We start from the raw sequence: 15,784 nt of genomic DNA, 5'->3' as shown, positions 1-15,784 counted from the left end.
AGTCAGAATTTAGCTCTGTGACAGTCCAACTGTCTCTCACAAAAACTGCGACGCCACCCCCTTTTCTAGCAGGTCGGGTACAGGAAATTGCTTGGTAACCTGGTATTGCATACTGATTGAAAATATCGGCTGAAATATTGATTTCCGTCAGTACAAATACGTCAAATGTAGAACGAGAAGGTGAAGTTAGTGCCATGAATTCATCCCAGTGCTTTCGGATACTGCGGATATTAACGTGCGTCGCGCAAAAAGCAGGTTGTGCGTCACTTGTGAAAAATTTTGTTACTTCGGAAAATGTTGTACATGCAAGGAATTCGAGATCACCCATGCTCAGCAGATCTTATCCAGGTCAGACATCTTCTCAATGCGGATAACAGTCTTGACTTCTTCTGATTTCTTGGCCAGAACTTTGCCGTTACGTGTCCAAACAAATTTGTACTGCTTTTCTTTTCCCTTAGACCTGGCCAATCGGAAAAGCTCCTTGTTTGTCCGTGTCAAATTTTCGTTGAAATACAGCCGAGGGTGAGACTCATCCGTAGGTAAATCGCGAAGCTTTTTCCGTAGAGCAAGCCATACTTCTTTAGACGCCACGTCACGCATCTGAACAAGGATAGGGGGAGACGAACTGTCCTTTTTCGGCAGTCTGTGTATTGAAGCGACTGTATTCGCTTCAAATTCTGGAAACTCTAGTGTCTGAGCTAGATCGCCCATGAAAGAAACCAAATTCTCATTAGGGTTGGTTGGGAGGCCATGTATTTCAAAGTTGCATCGCCTGCTGTACTGTTCAAGATCATTAACTGCGCACCTTGATTGATCCAGATGTGCTGCGGGTTCCTGCAACGCCGCAGCTACTGAGAACACTACGGTAAAAGGGTCGCGAAGCTGTAGTATATACAATAGTGCGTACCTACAGTATATCATAGAGTATCATTATTTCGAACTGCTTAATTCGTACTTCGGGTCTATTCGAATGGTAAGGTATGGTGAGGTTTAGCACCCCGAAGCTTCATACGGGGTTATGAGGGACTCCGTAGTGGAGAGTTCCGGACTAATTCCGGCCAGTTGGAGTTCTTTACGTAGAGGGATTTTTAGCGCAAAGACAAGGACATACATCAACATGAACTACCGTCTCACCCAACAGGAATTTTTACGGACTTCTTTAACCCGCATTATTATGTCACAGTAGGTTACACCTTCACATTATGCCTGCGTGGAAATGCGGTCCACTGCGGCGTGTGGTTGTGGTGGTGGTAGTGGTGGTAGTGGTTTATTTAAAAATAAAAAAGTGAAGCAAAAGAGTGTTGCCGGCCGCGGCAATTGCTATCTAATATCTTAAGCACCCGAGCTGCAGCGGGCGGAAATGAAAGGGAGAGGATAGTGAGGGGAAGTATAGACGGGAGCGACAGCAAGAAAGGACAGGGGAGAGCTTTGTACACTATTTACAAAATACACAAGTAATCAAGTTCGCGCCGCTCGCGCGCTAATGTCCAAGCATTGTCCGAAAATAAGTGCGCGCGAGCGGCCACCGTGCACAATCACTTACAAAAGAAGTAAACTGTATGTACACAGCCACGCGCTCGTAGCGTCCTGTCTCGGACTAATCGCGCGCGCGACACACTGCACTAGCGGCCGGGGTGGGGCGCCCGGCCGCGTATACCGTCCGAGCTAGCACCCACGGAGCGTTCGTGTCAAGCGTGCACTACCTGGCGAAGAGCAAGCGGGAAGTCAAGCCTGCCTGCTCGATGAACGCACAGAGGCTCACCATGCGGCATGTCGAACGCCGCGTAATATGAACAAATTTCCAGTCGTATTTAAGTTGCAATTTCATAATTTTGTCTGCATACTCTACATTTAGACCGTAGTAACGAGGAATTCGAGTTCTTTTTTCAAAAGAAAACCTGGAAGCATCATGCTGATACGGAGTTAAGTTTTTCACGGTTTATTCAAAATGGCTCCAACACGTTTACGTGGCCTGTGGCGGAGGAGGACGAGAGAGCCGTGTATCGACATGCGTCAGTTATTTCGTTGGGTTGGCGTGCGAAATTCCCGGGGCGTTGGCGACGACATAATTATGTGTTCCACGCATGCACGGAACTCCCCCGGTTGTCTTGCGTGCATAGTTCGATCGGACGCAGAGTCATCGAAATGAGACAATTCGCTTTGGCGGCTTGACCCAATTCGGTGTTTCGATAATTGAATCGCCAATATATGCACGACCTCCTCGGTCAACGAACAACGAACGTAAACAGAAAAGCATTCGTCCTTCAGCCGTCCTCGCGCGATTTTTTTCCTCTTTTGTTCTTCGTACAGCATTGCATGTTTTATTAATACACGCGTGCACTATACAGACATCTAACGAGGTTTCGCGGACAGTGCATCGCAGTGTGCTATCTCGATTCACTCGAGGGACATTGGGATCACTTCGAGGTAGCGTGCAGTGAGCGCAAACACAATCACCAGTAGACCGGACGGGAACATTCTGCATTCAGCTCCGCTGAATACAGCTTGTTCGCGTCCGCGTTTGAGCCCAAATTTTTTTTTTTTTTTTCATCAGATCTGAGTTAGCAACGTGGGTAGCAGAATGCCCACGGGTATAGCCGTAGCCAAGGAGGCTGTGGTATAGCACGTCGCGGTCTACTAAAGGTTGTATTTTCGTCCATTGTACACTACCCCCCAGGGAGCTGTCCCCTTCATAAAGTGAGATATGATTTGGTTTATGGGGTTTCACGTTCCAAAGCGACTAAGGCTATGACTCCTATGGAGGACGCCGTAGTGGAAGGATCCGGATAATTTCGACCGCCTAGGGTTCTTTACCGTGCACTGACATCGCACAGTACACGGAGCTCTAGAATTTCACCTCCATAGAAATGCGACCGCCGCGGCCGGGATCGAACCCACGTCTTTCGGGCCAGCAGCCGAGCACCATGACCACTGAGCCACCGCGGCGGCTTTTAAAACGAGATAGTTCACTACTATGTATGATCATACCCAATCATACTGAAGTACGTACGCACCCAATTTGATCAATAAACATTTTCAACAACAACAAGCGGTATTCTCTTGCACCTTGAAGTGAAGCATGCAAGACAGGCAGATGCTACCATGCTAAAATAAACAGTGACGAACTGGGTAAATCAAAATATCCTTGCTGACGCCAACAACTGCAGTCATTGCCAGAAGCGCTAGAGCTCAGTTCACAAGGTCAAAAAAAAAAGAAAAAAGAAAGGTGGCATGGAGGGCAGAACCCTGAAATGCATATCAAGTAGGTGGCATATTGTGCATGCGATATGAGAGGCAACAGCTCGACTGCATTCGGCCAAATAATATGCTTTCCTCATACGTATGAGATTTGCATTTCGAATTGTATTTTTGTACGTATACCTCTAATAATAATATTGTTTCTGTCTCGCTTAGGCCTACATTATGCCCATTCGTACTTTGTGCTATGAATGACACAACGTTGGTTGGTTGATTGGGGTTTAACGTCCCGAAGCGACTCAGGCTATGAGGGACGCCGTAGTGAAGGGCTCCGGAAATTTCGACCACCTGGGGTTCTTTAACGTGCACTGAGATCGCACAGCACACTAGCCTCTAGAATTTCGCCTTCACCGAAATTCAGCCGCCGCGGCCGGAATCGAACCCGCGTCTTTCGGGTCAGCAGCCGAGCGCCGTAACCACTCAGCCACCGCGGCGGGGCTAACACAAGTGATCAGTAAAGCAGCAGAAAGTTGGGCTAGTTGGTATCGATCCATCTAAAAACGGCGCACAGAAAAACACGCAGAACACAGGGAGAACGGACAGGACAAGAGCGCTCTTGTCCTGTCCGTTCTCCCTGTGTTCTGCGTGTTTTTCTGTGCGCCGTTTTTAGATGAAACACAAGTGAGCTGATCTTTCTTATTTTTTAAACATGTCTTCACTGAATAAACATCAGCCGTCAGGCTTGTTTAAAGCTTGATCTTTCAATTTTATCCTTCCATGCAAAATCACCGTCCCCTCACATACATTGTTTGTACTACACCTGCTCGTTACTCACGTGAGACATCCTACACCTGTAGCGTAGGCGTAGCCGTTAGTGCTAATAGCTTCCCCGACGCCAGCATTCGGCAAGGGGTCGGCGTCACGCGTACGCACTTTGCGCTGTTCTATTTTTTCTCCGTGCTCTCCAGCGATGAGTCAGCTCCTTGCACATCCCAGGCTGCGACGAGGGGGCTTGGATAGCGACCACCGACGCGTGCGGCTGGTCGGTCGGCCACCCGGGGCGTCCTGCCAGCTGTAAACGTTCCTGTACGCGGGCCTCGGCGCCGCGGCGTGTCATATGCGTGGGACGCCAGAGCGCGCGTCAAATTGGTCAAGGCGCCGCCAAGCGGCCAAGCCAAGAACCCGTAGAGGACGCCCGCAGGGGGGCGTCCGGACTGCGGTGCCCGGCAACACCCCCTCTGCCCCCCCCCCCCCCCCCCCCATTCCCCCACTCATTTCCCGCTCACTTGAGCCCCCGCACCAAGTGAAGCAAGGCGGATCTCCGTAACACCTGTTGACCGCAGAGTTGTTTTAGAAAAACAGAGCGCGATGCAATAGCAGACACGGGAGCGTGTTGGTATACGATACGAACGAAAGTGGGATAAAGCAAACCTGTCTCTTCGAACGTTCACAGCAGCAGCGCGCAGATTCTGAGTTACCCGTTCGACGTATGTGCATAGTTACAGTATCTGTAACTGCAGTCGCTTAAAACGAGCAATCAGTGTGTGTGCATTGTTGACCGTATTGTACTCATTAGTGTTCAAAACACGTACCACCGTCAGCACGCTTAACACGAACGCTCGAGCGCGTGTCTTCCACTGGCTTCAGCGGCGCTGGGCACCGGCCGCTGGGTGTGAGACAATATTAGGCTGGAAGCAGGGCCCGAGCTGTCTCCAATCGACGCAAACACACCGATCAGCACGGTCTGCGATTCAGCGCCCAGCGTTCAGGGGCTGTAATATCTGTGCAGGACGCTCAATCGAGCGTTCGTGTTAAGCGTGCTGACGACTGTACACATGCAGTGCAGTGGTAGCAAGTAATTCCGAATCGCGCAATCATTTTATCACACAATCATTTTTTTTAAGCGGCACTTGGACCGCGCTGCGCAGTTCCGGACAATACCGTGTTTCTTGAGCACGTGGCACAACGTGGTTTCACGGATTCAGACTTTTCGCAGAGCGTATAAGCTACAAAGATAACAACTAGTACATCGCTGAGCAGTAAACTCTAAAAAAAAAGTGGCATAATTTTAGCGTAGTTAAACCGAGCAGACGAGCGAAAGGATCTGTTTAACCTGGTTGGCACGTTGCTGGGTCGTCGGCACATCGATATCGGACTAAGGCTAAGCTCTGATCGAGGTTAGGCTGATCTCATCTGTTCGTGCCACAGATGAAAGCTGAAGATAGCATTGTGCTATACATGATTTTAGTTTCGATACCTGGGCGCCGCCATGTTTGTTTTACTCCAGCGCCGCCTACCGCCGACGCCATCTTGGACTGATAATTTGCAGCCGGTGGGCTGCAGACGAAGCAGCGTGCGATCTCTGAAAGTGTCATTCGCCCGTTTTATTCCTGTCAAGCCTAGAAATTTTGGGTGGGCGTTCGCCTCGTGTCCATCCTCGTGTGTGCTGTGCCATTAGCTCCTGCAATAACCAACTGGGAGCAAGCGACCATTCCTCGACGCAGCGAACGATCAGCATCGGTGAGTGCCATGCTCGCAGTTCACGCGTGCTTTTTATGTCGCCGGTTGCCTGTAGGGCGAATGCGGCACGGTGTTGCATGTTAGAAAAAACGAAAGCAAAATGTGTTGAAACACAAGATCGCGGAGAGCAATGAATATCTAGTTTTTCGTGGAGCGCAGTTTTTTATGAACGCTTTCGCTGCCTGCTTGGACATGGCGAGTGTCACAGTTTAGATGCTGAGCTTGCGACAGAGTACCCCGTTTACAAACTGAACATTTTGGAAACAACGAGTACATGACCGAAACGAATCCACTTCTGATGATTAAAATGTTTGTTTGCGGAGATACGCGCGATGAAATTGAAATTCGGCCCCTCCTGCCGCTTGCGTAGGGCTGTTCGTACTACGAGCGATACAAGCCAGTTGACTGAAAGCAATTCGCATTCTCGCCTTCTCCGCTCCCGCCAGTACTCACTGGTGCACAAATACCAGAAAATGTGCAGTTACACGATCTAATAGGTTGGTACGCTAATGGAACGCTATTACCACTTACACTTACAGGCAGAATCGCCGCACCTGTGTTGAGAATTCCAATCTCAATCGGGTCGGGGCACTGCTCAAGTCGCTGCATTTGTTGTATCTCTGGCACGGTTATGCATAGTGTGGATTTTTTTTACAGTGCATTCGATGCGATTTCAGTCGAATAATTTATTACAATGCGTGGCAGAGTTTACCGTCCTGTGCATGCCGTGTATTTTTTCATCTTACGTTGCCATGGCTGCATTTTTCCTCTTTATCCAGTTGGGTAAAAGTTTATGTCGCCGCTTCTATTCATGCCATGCTGTGCAAATTAAATTAGTATTTTTGCACTAACGACATGTTTATTTTTTTCAGGTGGCGATCCCCACACCCTCCCGATATTGACGATCATGTGGGGCGGCGAAACGAAGTGGCCAAATTTGTGAAGTCCTCACATAGTGCATTGCTGAATTAAAAGAACTTTGCTAAGGCCGTCCAAATACTTGATCTCTTAAAATTATGCACAGATTATAGTTTGGTAATCCAGGCGCTGCGCTTCGTTCCGCGCCCGATATTAGGCACAGGCAGTGGGTTTGTTTCTGTCTGCATTTCGTTCACAAAGTGCGCTAACGTTTAAGCTTTTTGTTGGCGCAAGTATTTTTTGTTCAACTACGCCCACTGCCAATGCAACTCGGGACCGGCGGAAAAGCGGTGAAGAAATGGATACCGCAGACATGCTGAGACCTTCACATAACATGGTGCACGTAAATACTTTTTCTACTTTCTGTTTTTTTTCTACTTTCGTCGACTATTTCCGCAACCGACAATAAAACAGTGATGTCTAGAAGACGTTGGTGTTTCGTACAACATTGCTGCTTTTGTTGTACAGACGCAAACACGCGCTTGACCGGTAGCTAAGCAGCCGCGGACGTTGCTCCGCGCGCCGGATTATCGGCCCAGGGGAGGACGGCAACAGTGGGGTGTCGCGCAGCGCACGTGTTTGAGAGTATTTCTCCCTCTCCTGCCCGCTCCTCGTAAAATGGTGTATTCACAGCGCGAGCGTGTGTTGCAGTTTAACTCATTGTTTCCTCCATTTTCATTCCAATCTCCCCAAAATTTTTCAACATTTGCCGTTCGTTTTCCCAAATTCCTCAGTTTTTATTTATGAGCCACTTGACATAAGACGGAATGAATTTTTATCCTTTTGGATCTGCACCAAACCCTGGTCAATCCCCCTCCTTGTGCATGCGTCATCGCTTCGGAGGCAACAACACGAGGCGTGATCGGCTGCGGCGATATCACAGTGTTCTCGTGCCGTGGACAGTGAAAGTGCATCTGCGCGCCGCCGGGGGTTCGAAACCCGGTCGCGGCAATATTTACTTTTTTTTTCTACATGGCCTCTTGGTATGCTAGGTTTGGCCAAAGTCACCTTTCCATTGACTATAGCTGGCACGACGTTCCTCCGAACTAACCCGAGCTCATTCCGAGGCTTCACACAATAAATTTGGTTGGGACTGCGTTAAGTGTAGTTTTCGTGTAAAAAGAGGAACAGAAATGTCAGTGAAATAACACGTACAGTACTTCTAGAATATACGAATTAATCAGTGTCTTGTATGTTGCATATCTATTGGCTACAAATAAACCACGAATGCACATGCCCCTCAAGTATGTATAGTATGTCTGATTCCTCCACATGCCACCGCACGGCGGCTATTGGGTATTTAAGCGTACGAAAGTGCTTGGCATGCTGGAGTGAAAAGGGGTATTTTAAAGAACCCGCAACAGTGATTGACCGATTTAGCGTGCTTTGTTGCCCGCTGTTTTCGGGAGGTGAAAAAAAAAAAAAAGACGCGTCTTCACATTTTCAAGACAAATTTTGGACTGCTTCTCTGAAAGCGAGCCAGATAGCTTCCTGTCAAGCTGTAGGAGTGCAGGAAGGAGCTGAGGGTTAAGCTCCCCCACATTCTACCAACAACCCTGAAAACCGGTTTTATGAAGGGTCGTGAAAAGGTTTACGTGAGTCCAAAGATGGGAAAAATATGACGGGTTGTAGCAATTGGTGCTCAAGACCAACGGCTGACCCAAGCGGAGAGTCAGTGTGACTGATGACCCATTGCAGTTAGTATCCACAATGGCTGCTCCGTGAGGGCCAAATAGCTATGGCGCTACAGTTAGACCAAACAGTCAACTCGCTTAGTATGCTTAATCCTATTAGGCTTAGACTGTAAGTAAAAGCAGTCGTCGTTGCTTCTCATCGTTTAACGTGTTTTCCCGGCAGACTGCTTACATCGGCGAATTTTAGCAGTTAAACCTAAAACGAACCGTTATACCTAATCCTCATGGAATACCCGGCATCAGGATGTGGGATTTTTTTTTCTAGTAATGCTCCTCTCGTGCACGTGTAGCAGTATGTACATGTTCTGAGCCCTTGGGGAGTTTAGTTACCGACTGCAGTTAACGCTACCAAAATGCCTTCACACGCAGCGTAAACATTAACTACGCATAAACGGGAATTAATTATTGTGCAGCATGCACACGGTAAGGGATGTCCATATGAAGACACTAACTTCCGTTGCCATGCAGGAACTTCTGAAGCTTCCATGTTGACTCTGCTTGTTGATGCGCTTCCATGTTGACTCTGGACAAAATTCAAAGCAGGACATCGTGCTTTCCTTTCTTGAGGCTACGATACACATCTGCTGCTCGTCTTGGACCACCAACGGCCTCCACGGTCCTACGAGTGATGGCTGACAGCCCGGCTCAATGCGGCTTTTAAAACACAAGCTTTCGCGTGAGGTCGACATCATCCTGTCTCTGAGCCGATCCTCGGCACCGCCGCTGTCAAAGTGCGTAGACAAGACAACCCGCTTGTCCTGCGGCTGCCGCATGCCGTCTGCGACGAATTTAGCAGACGACGCGCGAGCCGAACAAGCCAGCGCGACAGCGGAGAAGGCCGGCGTTCCTCCAGCATCGGCTTCGCTTTTTTCCCGTCGGTGCTACGGTTTGTTCTTCCGAGAAATGCCGCCCGGATTTCTTGTGAGTTCCTACCCCCCCCCCCCCCCCACCCTCCACCTTCTTCATCCGACTTTCAATTCCGCAACCGCACCACAGACGCGTTGCCCTTCGGCTTCAAAAATGCGAGAGCATGATGCCAAACTGTCAGCGGCCTCCAGGAATTCGGCATCCTCAATTGTCTGGGCTCCGTAGCTGAGATCATCAGCGATGGCAGGCAGGCAGTCGAGTTCGACGGTCTTGCCGGCAGCCCCGTCGCTGCTTATTTCGAGGCTACAGCGGGCCCAGACTGTGGAGTCATGCATTGTGCCCGCGGGATCCTCGGAGATTCGGTTGCAGGGTACATAGGCGACGTGTCCTCTGCAAGACTGTTGGCCTGTTCTGTAGTTGGTGCGCAAATGCGCATTGCAGATGTGCGTGACAGGCACCACGATAATAATATATCTTGTCCCGTGGTTGCGATGACGGCCCGTACACAGACTTGGGTGGCGGACTTAAGACTTTCGTTGAACTCGAACTGTTGGCGAACTGGTGCCCGCAAATGTACAAACATCACGGCGGCAGCAATAGTAGAATGTGTGCTCAGCGGTTGACGAAGGTCAGGCGTGATGTTCGTCGTTCTCAGCCGCGCTGTTTCAAGACAAGCGAATTTTGTAGATAAGGCATCCGAAACTCCGAAGATCAGTTCGAACATAGTGAAAACAGTCGCTCCTGACAGTCATTGTTACAGAGCTTTATGGGCATAGAGCGCGCAGCAAACATAGCGGTAAGTCCACGTGCCGCTGCCGATAAATAAGGATCATCGAAATAGAACCACAAAGAAGAATTAATACTGCTTTCCGCCAATGCGACAAGCCGCAAGTTAGCAATTAGTGTTCATGGGTCGATGTCTTCAGCTTAAAATTGAAAACTTTGGCCTCTTGACCCCACTTGGTGTCTGTTTCTGGTAGCGCCATGCTAGTTGAGTGCGGAGAGGAAGTTTTAATAACCGTCTACGGCGCATTGTTGGAGCTGCCATAATTGTTTACGCGGAAAACCTCTCAAAACCACGCTTTAGCAAGTGATGAAATCTGCTTATATAGAACATTTTCGTACACCATACCAACTCAACCACTGCACAAATATCTTAAGTGTTGTCTGCAGTGGCGCAGTGGCCACCAGGGTAACAGTTAGAACCACGTCATCTCAAAAGATTGTTTTTGCTTGCTATATTAGAGCGCCATGCATTTTGCCACTGAAGAGCAAGTCCAAGATACTGATAGGTGCGACCAAAATGGCTGCCAGCATGGTCAGCAAGAGCGTGGAGAGGGAATTCGAGGCAATGTGGCCGCGACTTTCGCTAATGTCAGTATATTGACTCTATCTGTTGGGCTCCATGTCGTATGGCGCTTTGTGCGTTGGCCATATTGGTAATGCGATGAATACAACTGTTCTGTTTATTGTGATATCGTTTCAAGTGTTTTCAATGCGCGAAAAGGGTTTATGAACGGACCAGTTGATATATGAAGTGCTGTCTATGTTTCAGTAGTTAAGGAACTATCCGCCTCCAACTCAGAGTTTGAATATGCGTTTTCAACCAGATTTGAACCTGGTTGTGTTATTATTTTCATCATTGTCACAGTCCTGGGCGAAAAACATTGAAGTAACACCGCATAATGACCTCCCCCCAAAAAATGTGGCTACACAGCATAAGGTAAGGTTTCTGCCTACGAATGAAAGCTCAATCCCGGGCTATCTTTTTGTGCATATGGGACTCTTGAGTGTATGGCATCCAATGAGCCGCATGATGGAACTCAGAGAGCGGTGTGCATTAGTGCGGATGGGGGGGGGGGGGGGGGGGTGAATGCTGATCAAGACGACTGTTGGCACTTTTTTAAAACCTGCGTAAGTTTCCCGAAATTTTGTTGAACGGACGCACTCTGAGACGTATGACGATGTGAGAAGGTATTGCGGGATCACGACGTACGCGACCAGACGCGCCGATTCAGTTAGTCATGTTACTTTCCGGGCGACAAAGAAAAAAAGCCCTTGTGGAGTTGTAATCTGTGCGTCCGCCCCCCCCCCCCCCCCCCCCCCCTCGACCTCGCCTCGACTTCTCGACTTCGAAACCCGCCTTATGTGTAGATTTTTATTTTTGAAGTGCGTGGCTCTGTGTCCTCCATCAGAAAAAGAACGCTCGTAAACACCGCAACGTACCGTCGCTGTCTATAGGCCTATGTACATCTCCAGTGTTTATACATGCCATTCGTTCTGTTCATACGGTACCATGCCATAGTTGCAAATTAACCACGGCTTATTTGCAGTATACCGTGCAGTCAATTACTGCCAACCATACGCAGATAATTTTTAAACAAGGCTCTACATGAACACACGTACACAAAAAGAGCGCGCACAAACACATGAGTTGACACACAAAAAAAAGTTAGCTTGGAGAACCAACCCGCCAGGCAGCATACGTTACTGGGAATACACAGATAAGTGTGTCAGTGGCTGCCTTAATAGTGTTAAGGCGAGCCAGCGCCATGCGAAGGATGTCAGTCTTCAGGAACGTCGTGATGGATGTCAGCAACGAGAATCGGAGCTCTTCTAAGAGTAGCGCCACTGTGGACCAATGGTTGACAGAGCGCATCTTTGAGCTGCAAAGTGACCAAGTGCTTGTATTCTGCTTTGGTTTTGAAGACCTCCATACTAGTCATGCCCAACATTTTTGGACAAACGCATTTTACAGCAGGAATGCGTTGATGAAAGCAATTTTTGCATACAATGTAAGATTTCACTACAACGATCAATATATCCGGAGATCACAGGACGGCAGTCTTGAATTTTTTTTAATTAACGTTTTTCCTGTCTTCAAAGCTTTCCCCATTGAATTTCTATAGCAGTATGAACTATTCCATGCGTTTAATGGAAACACTTTAAAGAAATATCTTGCCACATATCAGAAGAATGGACCACTACCTTCAATATTTACATAGCAGGGTCTTGCAATTTTTCAATTTTCAAAATTTTTGTCGGAGATTGCTGGGCATATGTCTTCAAAAAAAAAAAAACAGCCAAGCACTGGCCGCCAAATTGGTTGCATGTTGAAACGTTCTGCGATTTATGCATTTCGCAAGTCTCGCAAAATAGCACCATATGGAATGGCGTCCCATGATTCATTGTTTTAGACCAGAAGTCTCTGCTTTCCTAAGTCGCTTTCCTTGTGTAATTTAGCGCCAGTGGCATCAAGAAAAAGATGGAAATGTAACCATAAAATATTAATAGCACAAAGCTGTAGCCAGCGTAATTTAGGAGTAAGCGTGATGAGAGAGGCGTGACTTGGTGGCGTTGACATCAGCAAAACGCGGTTGCGTAAATATTTTTCGCACACGGTATGTCTTCGCAAGTTTTGGCGTACCCAATTTTGTCACCCCCTGATTTCAATGTAATATCTGAGCGAAAAAGGAGTTGATTTTCATATGCTGATGATGATGGTTTTGACAAAACGTTCAGTTGGGCGAGTTGGTAGATATTCATGATGTAAACAGCGCGAACTACAAAGGACAAGAAAAGAAGGGACACAGGACGAGCGCTGACTCGCAACTAAAAGGTTTATTCACTGAAACCTTCTTATATGAAGAAACAATCAAAGGGAAGAAACAACACAAAAAATTAAAAACCATGAAACGCACATTCGTCAGGTGCTCCCGCACAGGGATAAGTTTGTGGCCTGTAAAACATGTGTTGTATACAGTGTACCCCTTTCCTGTGGAGCGTGTTACATTGGTCAGACCGGGCGTTGCCTTAACGGCGCCTACAAGAGCACAGGAACGACTTAAACATTGGTGATGACCTTTCACATTTGGTCAAACATTGTCTAGAATGTAAAGTCATGAAAAATAAAAAGAAAAAATGCACTGCATTATTCAATCAAACACGTGTACTATACACCCACAGTGATCAGACGACACGAGAAGTTGTCGAGGCTTTTCACATCGCAGGGGATCAACTGAATTGCGTCAGCAAACCATCTGTTTTTTTTTGCGAAGGGAGATGAATTTTCTCGGGAGCACCTGACGAATGTGCGTTTCATGGTTTTTAATTTTTTGTGTTGTTTCTTCCCTTTGATTGTTTCTTCATATAAGAAGGTTTCAGTGAATAAACCTTTTAGTTGCGAGTCAGCGCTCGTCCTGTGTCCCTTCTTTTCTTGTCCCTTGTAGTTCGCGCTGTTTACATAATGGATGGTTTTGACGTCTTGCAAATGCGATGCTGCTCAACCATGTTGCTTGAGGACACTTCCTGAAAGGTTAACTCTTTATTAACAATTAATAAACAGTAAACAGAAAGAAAGATACAAGCAAGGAGAATGATTTGTTTTTGCATTTTTCTCACTCGTGTCATCTGATCAAACCAGCCCTCGAAACCGCCAAAATAGCTTACCTAATGAAGGATTGGGGAAAGGGAAACACGCGCAATCAAGGATCGAAGAAAATCGAAGAAGAAGGGTCTAAGATAGTACATTTCACAGGTTCCCTGTCTTCCTTGCACCAGGGGTGCCCCGCCAGAGACGGTTGGTTCCAACTAGAAGACTGAAGCTTGATCTTCGCACCGGAGGTGCCCCGTCATAGACGGTCTCAAGATGAGTTGAGACGCAGGGATAAAAAAGGGAATAACTGGAGATTTATATGCAAATATTTACAGAATATACAAGTTAGATACAACGGCAAAAAGACAAACAACCAAAAGGCGGAACTGGCTAATATTAGGGGAGGCCCCTACTCGGCGTAGCCGAAGATGCGTAGCATCTCACCTTAGCCCAGAACCCCGCTTCCAGCTCCGGGGCCCGGTTTTAAAGCCCTAAAGGCCCGGCCCACATTTCGTAGCTTCCAATCATGTTGTGCTCTTAGCCTGATTGGTTCTTCAAGGGCATGGCCAGCCCTCAGGCTTCTACAAGGTAGACCACCCTCTATACCACCAAATAAAATAAAAACAAACACAACTATACATTCGTGCCAGCACGTCCGCGAATCGGTACCGCGAGGCGGGGGACACCCGTTCTTCCCAGCGCGTTCGCGAGGGGGCGCGTTCCAAGAAAGGACGCTTCGCTTTGAGCGCCCCCAGCCACGTTCCGATGACCCCGCGTACACTACCGATCCATTACAAAGATATTTCAGAGTATTCCCCTTTCCGTCCGCGAGCTTGGCAAACACTCGCTTTCCACAGTTTCGAGGAACGCCACTCAGAAAATGTCTTCATGCACAGTAGACGGATGAACACATGCTCTCGTACAAAGCACATCTATCGCGTGTGCATTCCCAGTGCATGTCAGTTGAAATTTACTCTTGCTAACGAGTAGTCAAAAACTCAAAGGGGATTTTTTTTTTCCAAAAAATAGAGGCGGCAAACAAGTATAGCGCCGGAAACTTCACTCGATGTTTGACTATCGAATACTAAACAGTTATTAAGGAATAATATCGAAGAGGATGTTTGATCTATACTGTGCATTTCTTGAACTTCGTTCGTAAAGAAAACGCGGACGTGACCCGTCCCGTCCCTGTTCTTCCGTGAAAGCGATTCACCGAAAGCACTCTTCAAGCGACTTACTAATGCAAGTTTGCACCTCATCCATGCATCCGGACCAGTTTTCCGGAACGGTTAGCCGCCGTGTCCGGGAAGGATAGTATAGATAGGGCTCAGTGCGGTTTGCGCTACCGGACAACCACATCCAGTGTAGTTAAGTTAAGAATATAGAATCTCAAGGCGATGACCAAAGAAAGAAGGGGAATACAAACTGCAATATTACGTGCAATCATAAATAACCAAAATAACCGCACCCACATTAGACAAAACAAAAGAATAAAGGGGGGACCGCATGAAGGGATGTTCCTGGCTGGTACAACCAGGCGACGAGATAAGCGATACAGCGGAGCGTTTTCTGGGTTGCTCTTTTATCGCCGCTGCATGGTTCAACTGGCTCTCGTCATCAAGGAAGTATAAGTGTGGTAGTACCCCGTTTTTAAGAATAAACAGCATAAAGTACAGAGAGCAAAACACATGTCTAGAACGACCCCGCTGTGTGTTCCGCAGCTCCCAAAGCCGCTGCGAAGAGGAAGGCAAAAAATGACAATGAAATCGTATGAGTTTAGCTACACATGCTTACATAGAGACAATTTTTAACTAGATGCCATCGCTAGATATCGCGTGTTCAACCCGAATGCCAAAAAGTATGGCAATGTAGTATTCCTAAAAATTCATTCGTTGTTGTTGCGTCCGACGCGTCCCCAGTGATAAATGGCAATTAAAATCGTTCACAGGAAGAAGGCAAGAGGAGAAGTGTTAGTACTGTATGTTTGCCGAAACACACCAAGAACGTGTTCTAGACGAGCATATTGCCCTCTGTACGACTGAAAGCACTGAAGAAATTCTTTATGGTAGTACATTACATTTCTAAGGGACAGACCGCAGTGGTGGCTGGCTACATTCTGCGGAGCTGGGGCTTGTAAAAAGTGACCTTTCTCTTCCACACTTTTAAACAATAATTAACAACATATACACTACAACAGCCTTCATTGCTCCAT

The sequence above is a fragment of the Amblyomma mixtum genome, chromosome 4 (genome assembly GCF_055824585.1).
Source record: "Amblyomma mixtum isolate Tamu chromosome 4, ASM5582458v1, whole genome shotgun sequence".
Lineage (NCBI taxonomy): Eukaryota > Metazoa > Arthropoda > Arachnida > Ixodida > Ixodidae > Amblyomma > Amblyomma mixtum.
The sequence above is the reverse complement of the archived record's forward strand: the minus strand, read 5'-3'. Positions refer to the sequence as shown.